This window comes from Phoenix dactylifera, unplaced genomic scaffold, assembly GCF_009389715.1.
Source record: "Phoenix dactylifera cultivar Barhee BC4 unplaced genomic scaffold, palm_55x_up_171113_PBpolish2nd_filt_p 000152F, whole genome shotgun sequence".
Taxonomy (NCBI): domain Eukaryota; kingdom Viridiplantae; phylum Streptophyta; class Magnoliopsida; order Arecales; family Arecaceae; genus Phoenix; species Phoenix dactylifera.
In genome coordinates this window covers 60,207-76,314 of record NW_024067701.1, presented here as the reverse complement: position 1 = coordinate 76,314, position 16,108 = coordinate 60,207, and the positions used below count along the sequence as shown (strand labels likewise).

The 16,108-nt window shown below is 39.1% G+C and overlaps 1 long non-coding RNA gene across 6 annotated transcripts; it reads right to left on the bottom strand.

Moving 5' to 3' along the window:
* Positions 1 to 1,115: 1,115 nt before the first annotated feature.
* Positions 1,116 to 3,562, bottom strand: LOC120104962. Of its 6 annotated transcripts, none has more exons than XR_005507359.1 (7): positions 3,315 to 3,562; positions 2,767 to 2,867; positions 2,514 to 2,612; positions 2,347 to 2,403; positions 1,820 to 1,969; positions 1,544 to 1,678; positions 1,116 to 1,293 (listed from the first exon to the last, which is right to left on the bottom strand). It is a non-coding gene; the product is annotated as an uncharacterized LOC120104962 (long non-coding RNA). The 6 variants fall into 6 exon arrangements; XR_005507362.1 differs by having other exon boundaries at positions 2,767 to 2,849; positions 3,315 to 3,561; XR_005507358.1 differs by lacking the exon at positions 2,347 to 2,403 and having other exon boundaries at positions 1,397 to 1,678.
* Between the last annotated feature and the right edge of the window lie 12,546 nt (positions 3,563 to 16,108).

Genomic DNA, 16,108 nt, shown 5'->3' with positions numbered 1-16,108 from the left:
CACAGATAAAGCAGTCATATGAGACAAGGATCGATGAGATGAGGCAGAGTCATATGATGATATGGCGGAGTTGAAGCAGAGCCAAGAGTTGAAGATATAATCTTTGCATGATCAGCTTGACCATATTTTATCTTTTTTGCAGAGATTTGCTCCTCCGGTACATAAATAAATCTATATAAATATTTTACATAATTATAATGTATTCTTGTATGAGTGTGATGACTTTCATATTCTTAGTTTCGAAAGTATTTTTTTTTCTTGTAGGTTGTTGATACTTCATCTAATCATAGAGATGATGATGTCGTCGACCCTTGATACATCGTATATTGTTTACTTAGAAATTTGAGATGTATGTTTTTAGTATGTTTTTGAAGTACAATGTAATCAAATATGATAATATGAATATTTTGAATGAAAAGTTCTTGTTTGTGACGTGTATTTTGTTATCTATGTGATTTAGTGTATTTCTTTTATTGGAATTTAATGTATACAGAGTATTAAAAATTGCTTTTACGAAAAAAATTTTAAAAAAAATTTTCTATTGCCGACCTTTTAAGCGTCGGCAATAGCAAGTGGCACGGAATCTGGCACGCCTTTAACGATGCTTTCACTACAAGAAATCTCATCTTTCCCGGCGCTTTTTATAATCTTTATCGACGCTTATAAGCGTCGGCTAAAGTTTCCGCAACGCAAACAGAAGCGTCGTAAAAGCGTTGGCGATACCGGAGTGGCAAATGTTTTTGCCGACGCCAATAGAAAGCGTCGGCAAAAACAGGGCTTTCCCGACGCTAATGAAAGCGTCGGCAAATTGAGATTCGCCGACGCTTTAAAGCGTCAAGAAAGTCCAAAGAAAGCCTGGGTTTTCGCCGACGCTTTAAAGCGTCGGTAAAACCATGCTATAACGAAGCTTATATAGCGTCGCCTAAAGATATTTTTACCGACGCTTTTTAAGCGTCGGCGATGGCGTGCCAGCCCGTGCCAAAGATGGTTTTTAACGACGCTTTAAAGCGTCGGGAGTAGATTTTTTTTTTAAAAAAAAGAAACAAAAGCATATTAAAAAACATATTATAGCAATATGAACCTGCATTACATTTACATCAAGACAAACATACAGATCATTCGAAACATTCATATTGTCATATAAGATTAAATTTACATAAGTTTAGAATTACAATGTATTTTGAAAAATATAAGAAAGATACATATAAAACTCATTAAATAACAGTCTAAAAAATATCAGGGACCGCATTCAGCCCCATCATCATCTCTGCGAGCTGTTGAAGTATCAGGAACCTAAAAAAAAAAAAAAGAAACTTTAGAAGTTAGGAATATGAAAATCATTAACTCATGCAAAATAACAATTATGTATAGTCATCAAATACATATAGTTATTTACCTGAGGAGGGAGAAATCGCTGAATATATTTAAACCCTCAATATGGAAAATGATTGAAGAAAACTATTTCCCTTTCCCACTTGATCTACACTTTTTTTGGGGGAAAACCCTTCTCACTCTTCTAACATACCTAATAAAGGTTTTATACCTTCATAGACCTCATTTCTTCTAGTGCTGCAAGTATGTCCATATCTCTCTTTGAATCCACTGCTCTGTTTTCCAGTGACTTCATCGCATCCCCCATCTCTTCAGCAGCTCTCTTCTTCTTCTCTTTTTCTACTGCCTGGTGAAAGCACAACATAAGATATTGGAATTGAAACCACAATTCTATTGCGAAAATATCAAATATCAAGAATACCCCAGAACATGTACTAGTCAAACCCAGCAATATAACATGCTACGGAGCATTATGTAAATCACTCACTTCATCCTCTTCCCGCCAAGGCTCAAAATTTCGGGATGCTCCCGATTCAACAACATAGTCCGAATTCTGAGGATCTGTTTTGAATGCAATTTCAGCCGAGCATCTGGTGCATTTGAAGTAGAACCGAAAAATCTGAATTCCCAGATAAGTCTGCAGGATGCCAATCAAAATTCCAAACATCAATCTCAGTTCCTCATCAAATGCGCAATAAAATTGAACTTTTCAACCAAACATTAACCAAATAAAGAATTCCTGAAATTTAACACCATCGATAATGTTAATCTGAAGATAATTTATATTTCAGGTTACCTTGTTCCTCAAAATCTATGAAATAACAGTATCAGAGTATAGGCATTTCGACCCAGCTAAGATAAATCTATGCCCTCTTTCTTGCTTATCAGTGAAACTAAAATGCTCACTTTCTGGAAATTAATTTCCGACCCTAAGTTGTAGCAGGAAGAGGAGAATAAATGTAAAGAAAGCATGCTGTATAGATCCCAACTTTCCAAACCACTGATCTACATTACCATGAAATAAAATATTCTCCAACCCTCTCAAAGATGGTCAGCGCAGCAACTAAGATCCTAGAAAAATGAATAGAATTCAAAACTCTCTTTTTAGTCACAAGTAACTACTAGAAGCAAGATAGAATTGAAAAATGAAATCCTTTATCCGACAAGCAGCAAGAACGTACCAATACTGACACCAGAATCTCAGCTGCTCAATCTCCGGCTTGTTCAACTCCACAGTTTTGAAGCATTCATATGCCGGATAAGCATAGCCAAGAACCAACCTATAGACAGAAACGCTCTGAGTTCTCATCTAAATTCACTTTCTTGAAAAGGATTTCTGAAGACAAGAAACATAACAGATAAAACGAAGATCTACTGTCCGGATGTAATGTTACAGCCAGAAAACTAAAACTAATTCAAGACAGGATTACTTACGCCAAGGATCTTGTAACAAAATTTGCCATCATTTTGATCCGACAAACATGTACAAAGTTAGGACCACTCTCTCAGCCAGCCCCCTGTAGCAACCCCAAAGACTAGAAATCAAGGAAAAAGAAAACCAACATCATAATTATATCAACAGATGCAGATCAACGTTCTGCGTTCCTCAGATCATTTGAAGTATATACATACCAGAAAATCGAACAAAAAGTTTATAGGAAAACAAGAAAACAGAGTGCAACGAAATCAGACCAACAAAACCCCAGAAAACGAGGAAGATCCGTACAGAAAAACCTAGGTTTAAAGATCCGACTGAAATCAACACCAGATACTTCCACATTACATAATCCGAGCCGAAAGCCACCTATTTCCATCGGCAAAGAGAAAGAAAACCCTTAAAACTGATCAAGAAAATAGGAAATCCAAAATCAGCATAACAACCAGAAAAGAACCCTTATTTGGTTCGAAAATCCGAGAAGAAACGCAAGATTACGCCGATTTAATTCCAAGAAGACCAAAGGAATGGGGGTAAAGATCCATACCTTTCCGAGATCACCCGCTCGCTCGAGGGGAAGAGGAAGACAAAATCCTTCTAATGAAGCGACAACGATAAAAGAAGCCCGAGCTTTCAAGGGTACGAAATAGAGCCAGCGAGAGCTTTTTTTACCGTCCGCCTTCTCTTCTTTAAAAGCCAGAGAACGGCGAGCCAGCGAGAGAGCGAGAGAGAGAGAGAGAGAGAGCTCGTTGCCTCGCCCCCACCCGGCCGTCTCGATATGACCAAGCTGGGACTGGCTGGTGCTTGGTTCCTTATTAGTTGGGATCTATACAGCATGCTAAGAATTTCCGACGCTAAATGAAAGCGTCAGCAAATATATGAGCGGTGAAATTTTTCCCGACGCTTCCTCCTAGCGTCGGTAAAAATGCGTCGGGAAAGGCCCATTTTCCTGTAGTGTTTGTAGCGTCGGGCAAGAACCCATAAGCCGATGCTTCTAAGCGTCGGCCTAGTCCAACAGAAACCCACCGTTTGAAGTGTCGGTGCAAGTTACCCGACGCTTTTAAGCGTCGGTTACCTCGAAGATGAACGACGCTTAAAAGCGTTAGCATACATGGCCGACGCTTTCTTCAAGCGTCGGTGTAAACTGAGCCCACGCCCACCTGCCCGACGTCTTACCTACGTTTTGAGGGGCGTTGGCAGGAAATCTACCGACGCTTAAAAGCGTCGGTAAAGACCAAATAAAGCGCCGGGACATATCCTTTTTTTTGTAGTGTGTCTCTCCCCTGGATTTCAGGGATCCTCCCTCCATCGGGGGAGATGAAGTACTTTTCATCTTCTTTTGATGTAATAAGTGTGGTGGTAGTTACTTGTGTGAATTCTCCCCCTTAATGTAAATTAAGCTTGCAAGTGGAATTTATTAAACCGTGTACCTAACTACTTAATAGTTTTTTCTGTTGTAACTGATGCTGGAACTAATGATGCATGCAGTATTTAACCTTGTTTCTGTAAGATATTATTGCATGAAAATAATATGGTTATTAATTGTTCGCTATTACTGGCTAATCGCATTCGGAATAATTGGCACGTTCTCTCGGAAGGGTCCGGGCGCGACCCCACCGATCTCCTCGGATGCACACAGATGGAGAGTGTGCAGGACGGCAATCGGTAAATCCGTCCATTGTTGGCGGGCAAATTCACCATGGTGATGTGACGCTTTGTACTGGCTGAAGCTCGGGCGCTCCCCACCTCCCCCCAGCCCATGTGCATTGTCGAGTCCCGAGCCCCCCCGTTAGGTAATGTTCCGCCAGTTTTAACTTGTTTGCCCCGTGGCTTGGAGAGGAGGAGAGAGAGAGAGACAGCGAGCGAGAGATTTCCCGAGCCCTGTCCTCATCTCACAACAACTAATGGTCCTCTAAGCACCGTTTCACTTAGTTAGCCCACTAGCATAATTTACAACAAATCAATATTATTATATTATGCTAATTTTTTATGCCAGCATCATAAGTATATGACCATTGATGGAGAAAATATGGGACACCTTGATTTTAGTTCAGACCAACTCCCCTAACCTCGGACATGAACAGTAGTAAATGACTTTAGCTCCAACCAAGAAGTCGCCAGCCGAAAAGAACCATCAGCACGTGTCAAGCAGGGCTGATAACCCTAAGAACCAGCAGTCCTGGTAGTTCGCAGTCATGGCAGCCCCACATCCCACGTTAGACCTACGTCGCACTCTGCCCATGCGTATGGCCGTACCAACGCCGCTGTCTGAGATCATTGTATGTCATATCGGCCCAGGTAACGACAAGGTTGGCTCCTCTATATAAAGAAGGCAACCCGAGAAACTTGAGGTTCGTGCAAAATAAGCACTTACTATCACTCACAAAGACTACTCTCTGCTGAGATCTCTCCCTTCCATGCTATTGTCTCGTTATTCTAACTTAGGCATCGGAGGATCCCTGCCGGAAACTCTCCAACAAGTGGACTTTTTGCAAGCCACCCTGCGAAGGAGACTAGTGTTCGACGCCTTAATTAAATATGTGTTGATCTTCTATCATAGCAGATTGATTAACATTCTCTTCATCGCCAAATCATCAGATCGGATTTTAGCGGCACAATATATATTCAGTGATCAGATGACTTATTTTTTAATTAAAATAAATATGATTTTTATTAATGGTGTTAAAAAAACTATTATATTAGAGGCATTTGTGTAAAAACAGTATTCTATAAGGATATAGAAATAAATATAAATTTTAAGAGGATATTCACGTAAATTTAAATTTTTAGAAGGTATTCATAAAAAAAACTTTTTTTTTTAGCATGCGTGGGGTGGGTGGGGAAGGGCGGGTCGAGGCGCAGTGTTGGAATTTCTGTATGGTACGGTGAAGGATGGGGACCAGAAATTAAAGCAATACTTGCCCCCTGGACTGACAATTTAGACCCCATTTGGGGTGTAGAACTTTTGAAAGCAGAGCTTTCTTAAGTAGAGTTTTTATAGAAAGCTATTTACTGTTTGGTAACTACATTTCTAAAGTGCCGTGGTATTTTAATATGTGTTTGATAAATAAACTAAAAAAGTATATTTGGTATAACAAAATGAACATAAAGGACATTGCATAGTATTATACAATAGAGCATAATAAAATATAATATGTATTAATATATAAATATATAATACAGTATAATATTACTGTAATATAATATAATATTATTATAATATATTAATATAATATTGTATACTATAGCATAATAATTTAATATAATATTAAATTATTTAACATAGCATATCAATATATTATGATATAATGCAATATAATATTATATCTATAGTATAATACAATAACAAAGATATAAAATATTATAATTATTAGCGTAAATTAATTTTTTATAATATAACATAATATTAAATTGTTTAACATAACATATTACTGTATTATGATATAATGTAATATAATATTATATTTATAGTATAACACAATAATAAAGGTATAAAATATTATAATTATAAGTATAAATTAATTTTTTACTCTTCTGATGACTATTTATCTCTGTAACAAATTTTCTATTAGATTTTCAGGATTATAAAGGGATATTTTGTGTAATTGTTATATTTTATCACAGATATTTTGGTCAAAAAAATAGCTTTCCGACCAGGCCTAAACGTGCTTTTCCGAAAAGCTCCAAAATGGAGTTTCTTCCAAAAAGTTATTTTTAGTTTTATGGAAAAGCTAAAATAGCTTTCCGAAATTTTTACTAAACACCTCTATTTCATCTAAAAGTGCTTTTAGAGGGCCATAAAATAATTTTTGGCCCTTCAAAAGCTCCCTCAAACGGAGCTTAATAGCTGGTGACTTTTCATCAGAGCAGAGTATACAGAGAGACCGGCGATTACATTGCTGAAAAATACAAGGACCCTCCAACAAGATTTATTGCCATGTCTGCTCTCTCTTTGGTCTTTATTTTTGTAACGTTATTCATATGTACTCAGTGCTCTGATTGTTGGGTTTTGACCCATATGACCACAACGTGGTCAGTTACAGAATGAATACCGTAACTGACTCCTAAAAAAGTGAAAACTCCCTTATCCTTGATGGAAGGATAAAGCTTATGGGTCTCACCCTCTGCCGATTGATCGACACAGAACCAGCCATCGTGGGTGTCATTAACGTAGGGCCAAGAGGGAGAAACAAACGAAGCTTGATCATTCATCAGATTACTCATGGATCCAGGTATGCTTCCCTTTTCATGATTGGTTCTATTATGATCCTATTTATAGATGGTTTTAACATATGGTATCAGAGCCTGGTTCATCCTAGAACCAGATCACAGTAAAGGGTAGAACCAGATCATGGTAAAAGGCCTATTTTGACAGTCCCATGGACAGTCCTCCACGGCCGCAGGGACGGATCATCCCAATGTTGGATCTAGCCGGCCATGGCACCGAGAGCCGACACGAGATCCAGCGTCGACTCTCGGCCATGGCTTCCATCCCATCCCAATGCCGGATCGGGCCGGCATATGGCGCCGAGAGCCATCAAAGGATCCGGCGCAACCGCCGGCCATGGCCTCCATTACACACCTTTAAAAAAAAAGGGATGACAAACTTACCGGATGATCACTGTCGGGCGGCGGATTCCTGCGGGCGACTCGATCGCTCGGGTAGTCGCCGTCGGGCGGCGTTGCATCCGGCGGCAGGCGGCATGAATGCCGATCGCCGCTCCTCGCCGCTCCTAAGGGCCGACGAGTTGGGTTCGGCGGAACCGCAACCCGTCGGCGTGCCCCTGCTGGCGTGCGACCGATGGTGGGCTCGCCATCGGGCGGCGAGTCCACCGGAGGCAGGCGGTGCGCTCGTCCCCCAGCGACCGGAGTCAGGCGGGCTGGGTTCGACGGAACCCTAGCCCGCCACTAAAAGAGGAGGAAGACGGGTCGGGACCCGTCTTCAGTTCTTTTAAAAAAAACATTATTTTATGCAATAACGGGTGTCGGGTTTGGGTTTCGACCCGAACCCGGAATTGGTAACCCGTCTGCATTTAAAAGGGCATAACGGGCATAACAGGCATAACGGGTTTGGGTTTTTGGGTTTTGATCCGAAATCCAAATCCGTTTGGCCAATAAAAGAGGAATTTTCAGTTAAGCCCCTATGAAACATTTTATTTATGCATACAGCCCTTCCGGGATGTTAAAAAGATGTAATTGTTTCTGTTAAGCCCCTGTAAAATATTTTATTTATGCTGACATCCTTCCAGGGCTATAAGAAACGAAATATTTTGATGTAGTCCCTGTAAAGCATATCATTTATGCAGAGGTCCTCAAAATATGTTAATTTAGTCTCTGTAAAACATATTATTTATGCAAAGGTCCTTGTAGGGTAATGTGATAAAATTTTTTGTCATTTATTTTACATTTTAGTATACTTGATAGCATGATATGACATATGTACTGATTGTGTAGATTAGTAAAATATTAAATACATGTTTTATTTTAATTTGTCATATTATGAATTGTCAATTATGTGCGATGTCATTATTTTAATTTGATGTCTATATTATGAAATAGTTTGGTAGTTGCCAAAGTAACCCAACTAGAATGTTTAATAGACATCAAGTCATCAAATACTCTAATCCTAGGTATTAAGATAATGACTTTGCAAATTATGACTTACAGTTTTTCAATCATGAGATATTATGGATTGGCCCAAAGGTGCACCACTTTCAAATGATTGATTTGCTGAGTTAGGATAATTAATGAGTATCCTTGATTTAATAGGTATTGGATGCTCAAAGGCAACAGCCCTATTTGAATTTTGGACCTATATCATTAATTATTCCTAGGTGAATTGGGAATCACCATAATAGTAATTTAGTGTTTCATAATTACTACCCAAAGGTGTATTATGGTAATATTGTTTATGTTATTCATCATTATTGCTAACTCAAAGTGTTAATGTTGTAAGCATTTTCTTATTGTTAATTTTCTTATTGCAGTATCTATTCCTGTTTTCCTTCATTCGCAAGCTTCATCTATTACGATCTTTAATGGAACTAATTTCTCGGAGTGGAATGAACAAGTCCAGTTTCACCTAGGTATTCTGGATCTTGATTTAGCACTCCGATCTGAGAAACCGGCTGACATTACTGATTTGAGCAGCTCGGAAGAAAGGTCTTTTTATAAGACTTGGGAAAGATCGAACAGATTGAGCATTATGTTTATGCGGATGAGTATAGCGAACAATATCAAGTCAACGCTTCCTGAATGTGACCGTGCTCAAGCATTATTGAAAACTGTGGAAGAACATTTCCGATCTGATGATAAGTCTCTGGCTGGGACATTAATGGCTAAACTTACCACCATGAAATTTGATGGTACTTGTGGGATGCATGAGCATATCCTTGAAATGACAAATATAGCTGCTAAGCTGAAGGCTCTTGGGATGGATGTGAATGAATCCTTTTTAGTTCAATTTATTTTGAACTCCTTGCCTCCTCAATTTGGATCATTTCAAATTCACTATAACACTATTAAGGATAAGTGGAATGTGAATGAATTGACCAGTATGCTTGTTCAAGAGGAGACAAGACTTAAGCAACAAGGATATCATTCTGTCAATCTTGTAAGTCATGGAGCCAAGAGAAATGGAAGAAGCCAAGAAAGGGCATGAAGAGTGGACCATCCAAGGGTAAAGAGCCTCATCATGATACCGAGGTTCATAAGAAGAAACAAAACAAAGATAGATGCCATTTTTGCAAGAAATTGGGACACTATCAGAAGGACTGCCATAAACGCAAGGCATGGCTTGAAAAGAAAGGTGAGCCTTTGGCTTATGTATGTTTTGAATCAAACCTTACTGAAGTTCCTTCTAATACTTGGTGGTTTGACTCAGGTTCTAATGTTCATGTTTCAAATACGATGCAGGGATTCCTTACAACCCAGATGCAAGATCCAAATGAGAGTTTTATCATTTTGGGGAATGGGGTTAGAGTTCCTGTAACAGTTGTTGGAACCTATCGTTTGTTTTTAAATACTGGTTGTCATTTAGATTTGCTTCAGACTCTTTATGTTCCTTCTATTTCTAGAAATTTAATTTCTGTTTCTAAACTTGATGTTGAAGGATATTTCTTTAAAATTAGGAATGGTAGTTTGCGTCTTTTCAAAGACAATGTCTTCCTTGGTTCTGGTGTTTTGTGTGATGGCTTATATAAAGTAAATCTTGATAATCATTTTGCTGAAACTCTTATGACCTTGCATCATAATATTGGAATTAAACGAAACCCGATAAATGAAAGATCTTCCAACTTGTGGCATAAAAGATTGGGTCATATATCCAATGAAAGATTTGAGAGATTAGTAAAGGATGGGATTTTGTCAAACTTCGACTTTACTGATCTCGGTATGTGTCTAGACTGCATTAAGGGAAAGCAAACCAAACACACAAAGAAAGTTGCCACAAGAAGTGAAGAACTTCTTGAAATTATCCATACAGACATTTGTGGGTCTTTTGACTCCCCATCATTTGGTGGAGAGAAGTATTTTATCATCTTTATTGATGATTTTTCACGTTATGGTTATGTCTATTTGTTGCATGAAAAATCTCAGGCAATGGATGTCCTAGAGGTATACATTACTGAGGTTGAAAGACAATTAGATAGAAAGGTGAAAATTGTCAGGTCTGATAGAGGTGGTGAATATTATGGTAGGTATGATGAAACAGGACAACACCCTGGCCCATTTGCTAAACTCTTAGAAAAGCATGGCATACGTGCTCAATACACTATGCTGGGAATGCCACAGCAGAATGGAGTAGCTGAAAGGTGTAATCGTACACTTATGGATATGGTTAGGAGTATGTTAACTAATTTTCCGTTACCTATATCGTTGTGGATAGAAGCCCTTAAGACCGCTGTATACATATTAAACCGGGTTCCTAGTAAGGCAGTTCCAAAAACTCCTTTTGAGTTATGGACAGGAAGGAAACCGAGTTTAAGACACCTGCATGTTTGGAGTTGTCCAGCGGAGGCCAGAATTTATAATCCACATGAAAAGAAATTGAATTTTAGAACAATTAGTGGATACTTCATAGGTTATCCCGAAAAATCCAAAGAGTATAGGATTTACTGTCCTAACCATAGTACAAGAATTATATAGACAGATAATGTCAAATTCATTGAGAATAGTGAAACCAGTGGGAGTAATAAACCACAAAATGTGAAAATTCAAGAAGTTAGGGTGCAAGTCCCTTTACCCATGACTTCTAAGAAAATTGTTGTTCCTACAGTTGTCACACAGTTTAATAACAATGAACAACAAATTAATGATCAAACACTCCATAATGAAGTTATCACCACTGAACAAGTTGTAGAAGAACCACAAGGGATGACATTACGGAGATCTCAAAGAGAAAGAAGATCTGCCATTCCAAATGATTATATGGTTTATCTACAAGAATTTGATTTTGATATAGGGACAAGAAAAGATCCGGTTTCTTTTAAACAAGCCATAGAAAGTATTGATTCTATTAAATGGATTGATGCCATGAAAAATGAGTTGAAATCAATGGATCAGAATGAAGTCTGGGATGTCGTTGATTTGCCCGAAGGTTGTAAGACAGTTGGGTGTAAGTGGGTCTTTAAGACCAAGCTCGACTCAAAGGGTAATGTTGAACGACATAAAGCCAGACTGGTGGCCAAAGGTTTCACTCAGAAAGGAGGCATTGATTATAAAGAGACCTTTTCTCCTGTATCTAAAAAGGACTCATTTAGAATCATTATGGCTTTGGTTGTACATTATGATTTAGAGTTGCACCAAAGGTTTAGATGAAGAAGTCTATATGGACCAGCCCGAAGGTTTTCCATTAAAGGGAAAAGAACACATGGTTTGCAAATTAAAGAAGTCAATATATGGTCTTAAACAAGCTTTCCGACAATGGTATCGCAAGTTCAATGATACCATCACTTCCTTCGGTTTTAAGGAAAACACTATTGATCGGTGTATATACCTGAAGGTCAGTGGGAGTAAGTTTATCTTTGTAGTCCTATATGTTGATGATATATTGCTTGCCAGTAGTGATCTTGGCTTATTGTATGAAACTAAGGTTTTTCTCTCAAGGAACTTTGAAATGAAAGATATGAATGAAGCAACCTACGTGATAGGCATTGAAATATTTCGTGATCGATCACGTGGATTGTTAGGGTTGTCTCAAAAGGCATATATAGACAGAATTCTAGAGAGATTTGGTATGGAGAACTGTTCAACCAGTGTTGTTCCAATTCAGAAAGGGGATAAATTTAGTCTCATGCAATGCCCACAGAATGAATTGGAACATAAGCAGATGAAAAAATATACCTTATGCTTCTGCAGTTGGTAGCTTGATGTACGCTCAGACCTGTACCAGACCGGACATCAGTTTTATAGTTGGAATGCTAGGAAGATACCAAAGTAATCCAGGGATGGATCACTGGAAAGCTGCAAAGAAGGTGATGAGATACTTGCAAGGAACAAAGAATTACATGCTTACATATAGAAAGTCAGATAGCCTTGAGGTGATTGGCTATTCGGATTCAGACTTTGCTGGATGTGTGGATAGTAGAAAGTCAACGTTTGGTTTTTTGTTCCTATTAGCTGGAGGAGCAATCTCATGGAAAAGTGCCAAACAGATAAGCACTGCTTCGTCCACCATGGAAGCAGAATTTGTGGCATGCTTTGAGGCCACGGTTCATAGTTTGTGGCTGCGTAACTTCATCTCGGGACTTGGGATTTTTGACTCTATTGCCAGGCCGCTGAGAATCTTTTGTGACAATACTACAGCCGTCCATTTCTCCAAAAACGACAAATATTCTAATGGTGCCAAGCACATTGAACTTAAATATTTTGTTGTCAAGGAGGAAGTTCAGAAACAAAATGTGTATATAAAAAATATGAGGACAGAGCTCATGATTGCCGATCCTTTTGACAAAAGGTTTACAACCAAAGACTTTTAAAGAGCATGTTGAAAGAATGGGTCTTAGTTGTAATCCATGATATTAAGTGAGGATTGTATTATGTTTATTTCTTTGATATTTAGATATAATTGATTATGTTTCTGATTTTTCTGTTCTTCAAATATATGTACATGTATGGCTTTGAATGTATGATTACAGGAATTGTCTCTGACAAAGACATAATGTTTGACCATTAAAGATACTTCTCATTTATGGACTGTGGTTAAATAATTTGCTAGTGTTGTAGTACTTGGAAGGAACTATGTCATTATGTTGATGTGGAACCGCCTTGACTCGCATTAGTAAGTTGTTTAATTATGGTATTATGATGACCCAACTGACTGTAGATTAGAATGATGCGCGCCTAATGTTTATATCATTCTAACCAAAGCATGGTCATATGGGCCAAGTGGGAGAATGTTGGGTTTTGACCCACATGACCACAACGTGGTCAGTTACAGAATGAATACCGTAACTGACTCCTAAAGAAGTGAAAACTCTTTTATCCTTGATGGAAGGATAAAGCTTATGTGTCTCACCCTCTGCCGATTGATCGACACAGAACCAGCCATCGTGGTTGTCATTAACGTAGGGCTAAGAGGGAGAAACAAACGAAGCTTGATCATTCATCAGATTACTCATGGATCCAGGTATGCTTCCCTTTTCATGATTGGTTCTATTATGATCCTATTTACAGATGATTTTAACACTGATGCCTTATATTGCCATGTATGCTTGCTTGCATACTATCTGTCCCCCTTCATATGCTATCTGTCCCAACCAGCTAATATGTGCGTCTCTGGCCCTTCATCTATTATTTTCCCAGCTAGAGCTAATAGCATCTCTAACCTTCTTACAGCATAGGCGCGATGGATGGGGGATGATGGGAGCCAAAATGGATCGTCCTATCTTTGGCATGAAGTCACCTAATTTTGGCCGAACAGACCTCAGAAGGACGACCTCAGAAGGCCGACCCCAGAAGGTCGAGCCGATCTTAGAAGGCCGATCTCGTCGTCCACATACTGCGGTCATGTCCTGCAATTGCCTCACCGTACCATGCTTTGCTTGTTGGCTATGCTACGATGTATTAATCAAGGACCATGCCCTACTGCCCCAGCCATGCCCTGCCACAGTTACTAACGCTTTACCGTTCATAAGAACGGCCTACGCCGTGTGCCTCAAGTAAGCTCTAGCTGCGCGCCATCTAGCTAAAAGCTATCTTCTCCCATAATGAGGATGGATCATACCTCCGCCACCTGGGCGCCTCTACGGGGACTATAAATAGCCCCATCAGGTAACGCCTAAGAAATTTTTTGGATCAACTAAGATCTACTCTAACTTGAGCATCGGAGGGCCCTCACCGGAACCACCGGTGAGGTTTTGTGCAGGTACGCTGGCGCGCGAAAGGTGGCTCTTCTTTCTTCGCTCTGGCCGGCAGCTTCCTCGACTCCTCTAGCGTGGTTATCCTCGGGCCAAATTTGAACCACAATAGGGGATATGGTGCACCTTTTTCCTCCGAGGAGGCCAAAGGAAAGGAGAAGGTAGAGACCATGGAAGCGAGCAAAACAATCAGAAAATCTCTTTCTTCATCCTTGGGGATGATTTCAAGACGAAAAATGATATTTACCCAAAAGAAAATATGCAAAATGGAGGCAATGAAGGCGACGGCTCAATCAGAAGAGTTGCTCTCATGTTTTTTGATACTCTCGGTCTAGGAAGGAACAGCTCCAAAAAAAGAGAGAGAGAGAGAGAGAGAGAGAGAAACGGTAGGTGTGCCATAGAGCGTACTTGTCGTATCCTCATCTTGCACAAAGCTGAACGGCACCGCTGCTGGCAGCCAGGAACAGCGTCTCATATTATTCTGAATAAATCGTGGATGTAATCGATCCGATTCGAGTTGCATCTTTCGCATGACAGAATGATCGATCATTTTTCATCCGTTGGATTGTATATTGCACAGATTTCAAAGCACTCCAAGCACTTTAGGGTCACCCACTACCCGTTTGGACACTCAAAACGGCTATTATGCAATCCAATGGCTGACGTCGCTGCTACTTATAGCTTTTTCATTGTAACTGATGCCGGAACTAATGGCTTCAGCATTCAACTTTGTTTCTCTAAGATATTATTGATTGCAAATGGTATTTGTTTGCTCTCACTGGCCAAATGCATTCGCAATAACTCGCACGTTCTCAAGGGAGGATCCGGGTGCGAACCCACCGATCTCTTCGGACGCATCCAAAAGAGGACTGTGCAAGGACGGCACTCGTTTAATCCATTTACTCTCGGAATTTGTACTTATCAGGTACGAACCTACCTGCTCTAGCACAAAAAAAAAAAAAAAAAAAACACGCTTTGTACTGGCTGAAGCGCAGGTGAGCCGTGCCGGGCCACCCCTGCCCGGGCCCAGCCTAGATTTTTTTTAAAATTTTTTTATAAATAATTAGAATGTTTTCTTATTTTGCACTGTACAATTGTAATTGCTTGCGAATATTTTTGCTGTTTGATGATATGCTATTAAAATTTTCTGAACAGAGCAGAGAATGTCTCTTTTTTTTTTCAACACAAGTTATTGGTATAGAATTAGACATCTAATGCGACCTAAACAATGGAATTTAACCTTAATATTAATTAAAGGGATTCTAAATTGAGTTCAATCACACTAGGCGGATCAAGTTAGAAAATTTGTAAACTGATTTTATACTTGGTTAGCGCATGGTTTGGATTAGGATGGTAAAATTAGCAAAATTTATGACTCGAATCTAGTTCAATTCTCCAAACAAGTCATATTTTGGATCTCGATCCATCGGTCTAAATAATTGGGTCAAGCCAAACCTAATCAAATCACATCATCGATTAACCCAGTAGCCTCCTATCGAAACTACGCCAATCTAATAATTATAATAATCATTATTTATCTAAAAAAATACTTTTAATTTTTTTATTTAATACACTAATATATTTCTTGTAATCATGTGATCAAATGAAGGGAAGTAAATTTTTAAAATAAATATTATTTTATTAAAGAAGAAAGTAGAAGTAAAATTAATGGTCCTTGTTGCAGCAGTCCATTAACGGAAAATAATGGGATATAATGGAAAATAATTGTTATTATATTTTTTATATTATATAATTTAATAGTGTAATTGGAGAGTGGTTATAACGCCGTTATAAGACCGTGGATGAGATCGGGCTCACCTCGTCACCGTCTAGTTCTGGCCGACGAGGAGATGAGGATACGTCATGTGGACGGTCCTGATCGTCTGACCTCGAACGGTGTGCCGCCGCTTGGGGGCGTTGGGCGTATTATTCCTGCGCCTCTTTCTTTTTGCTCAGCCGTTGGGCCCACCGGATCCTCACCTTG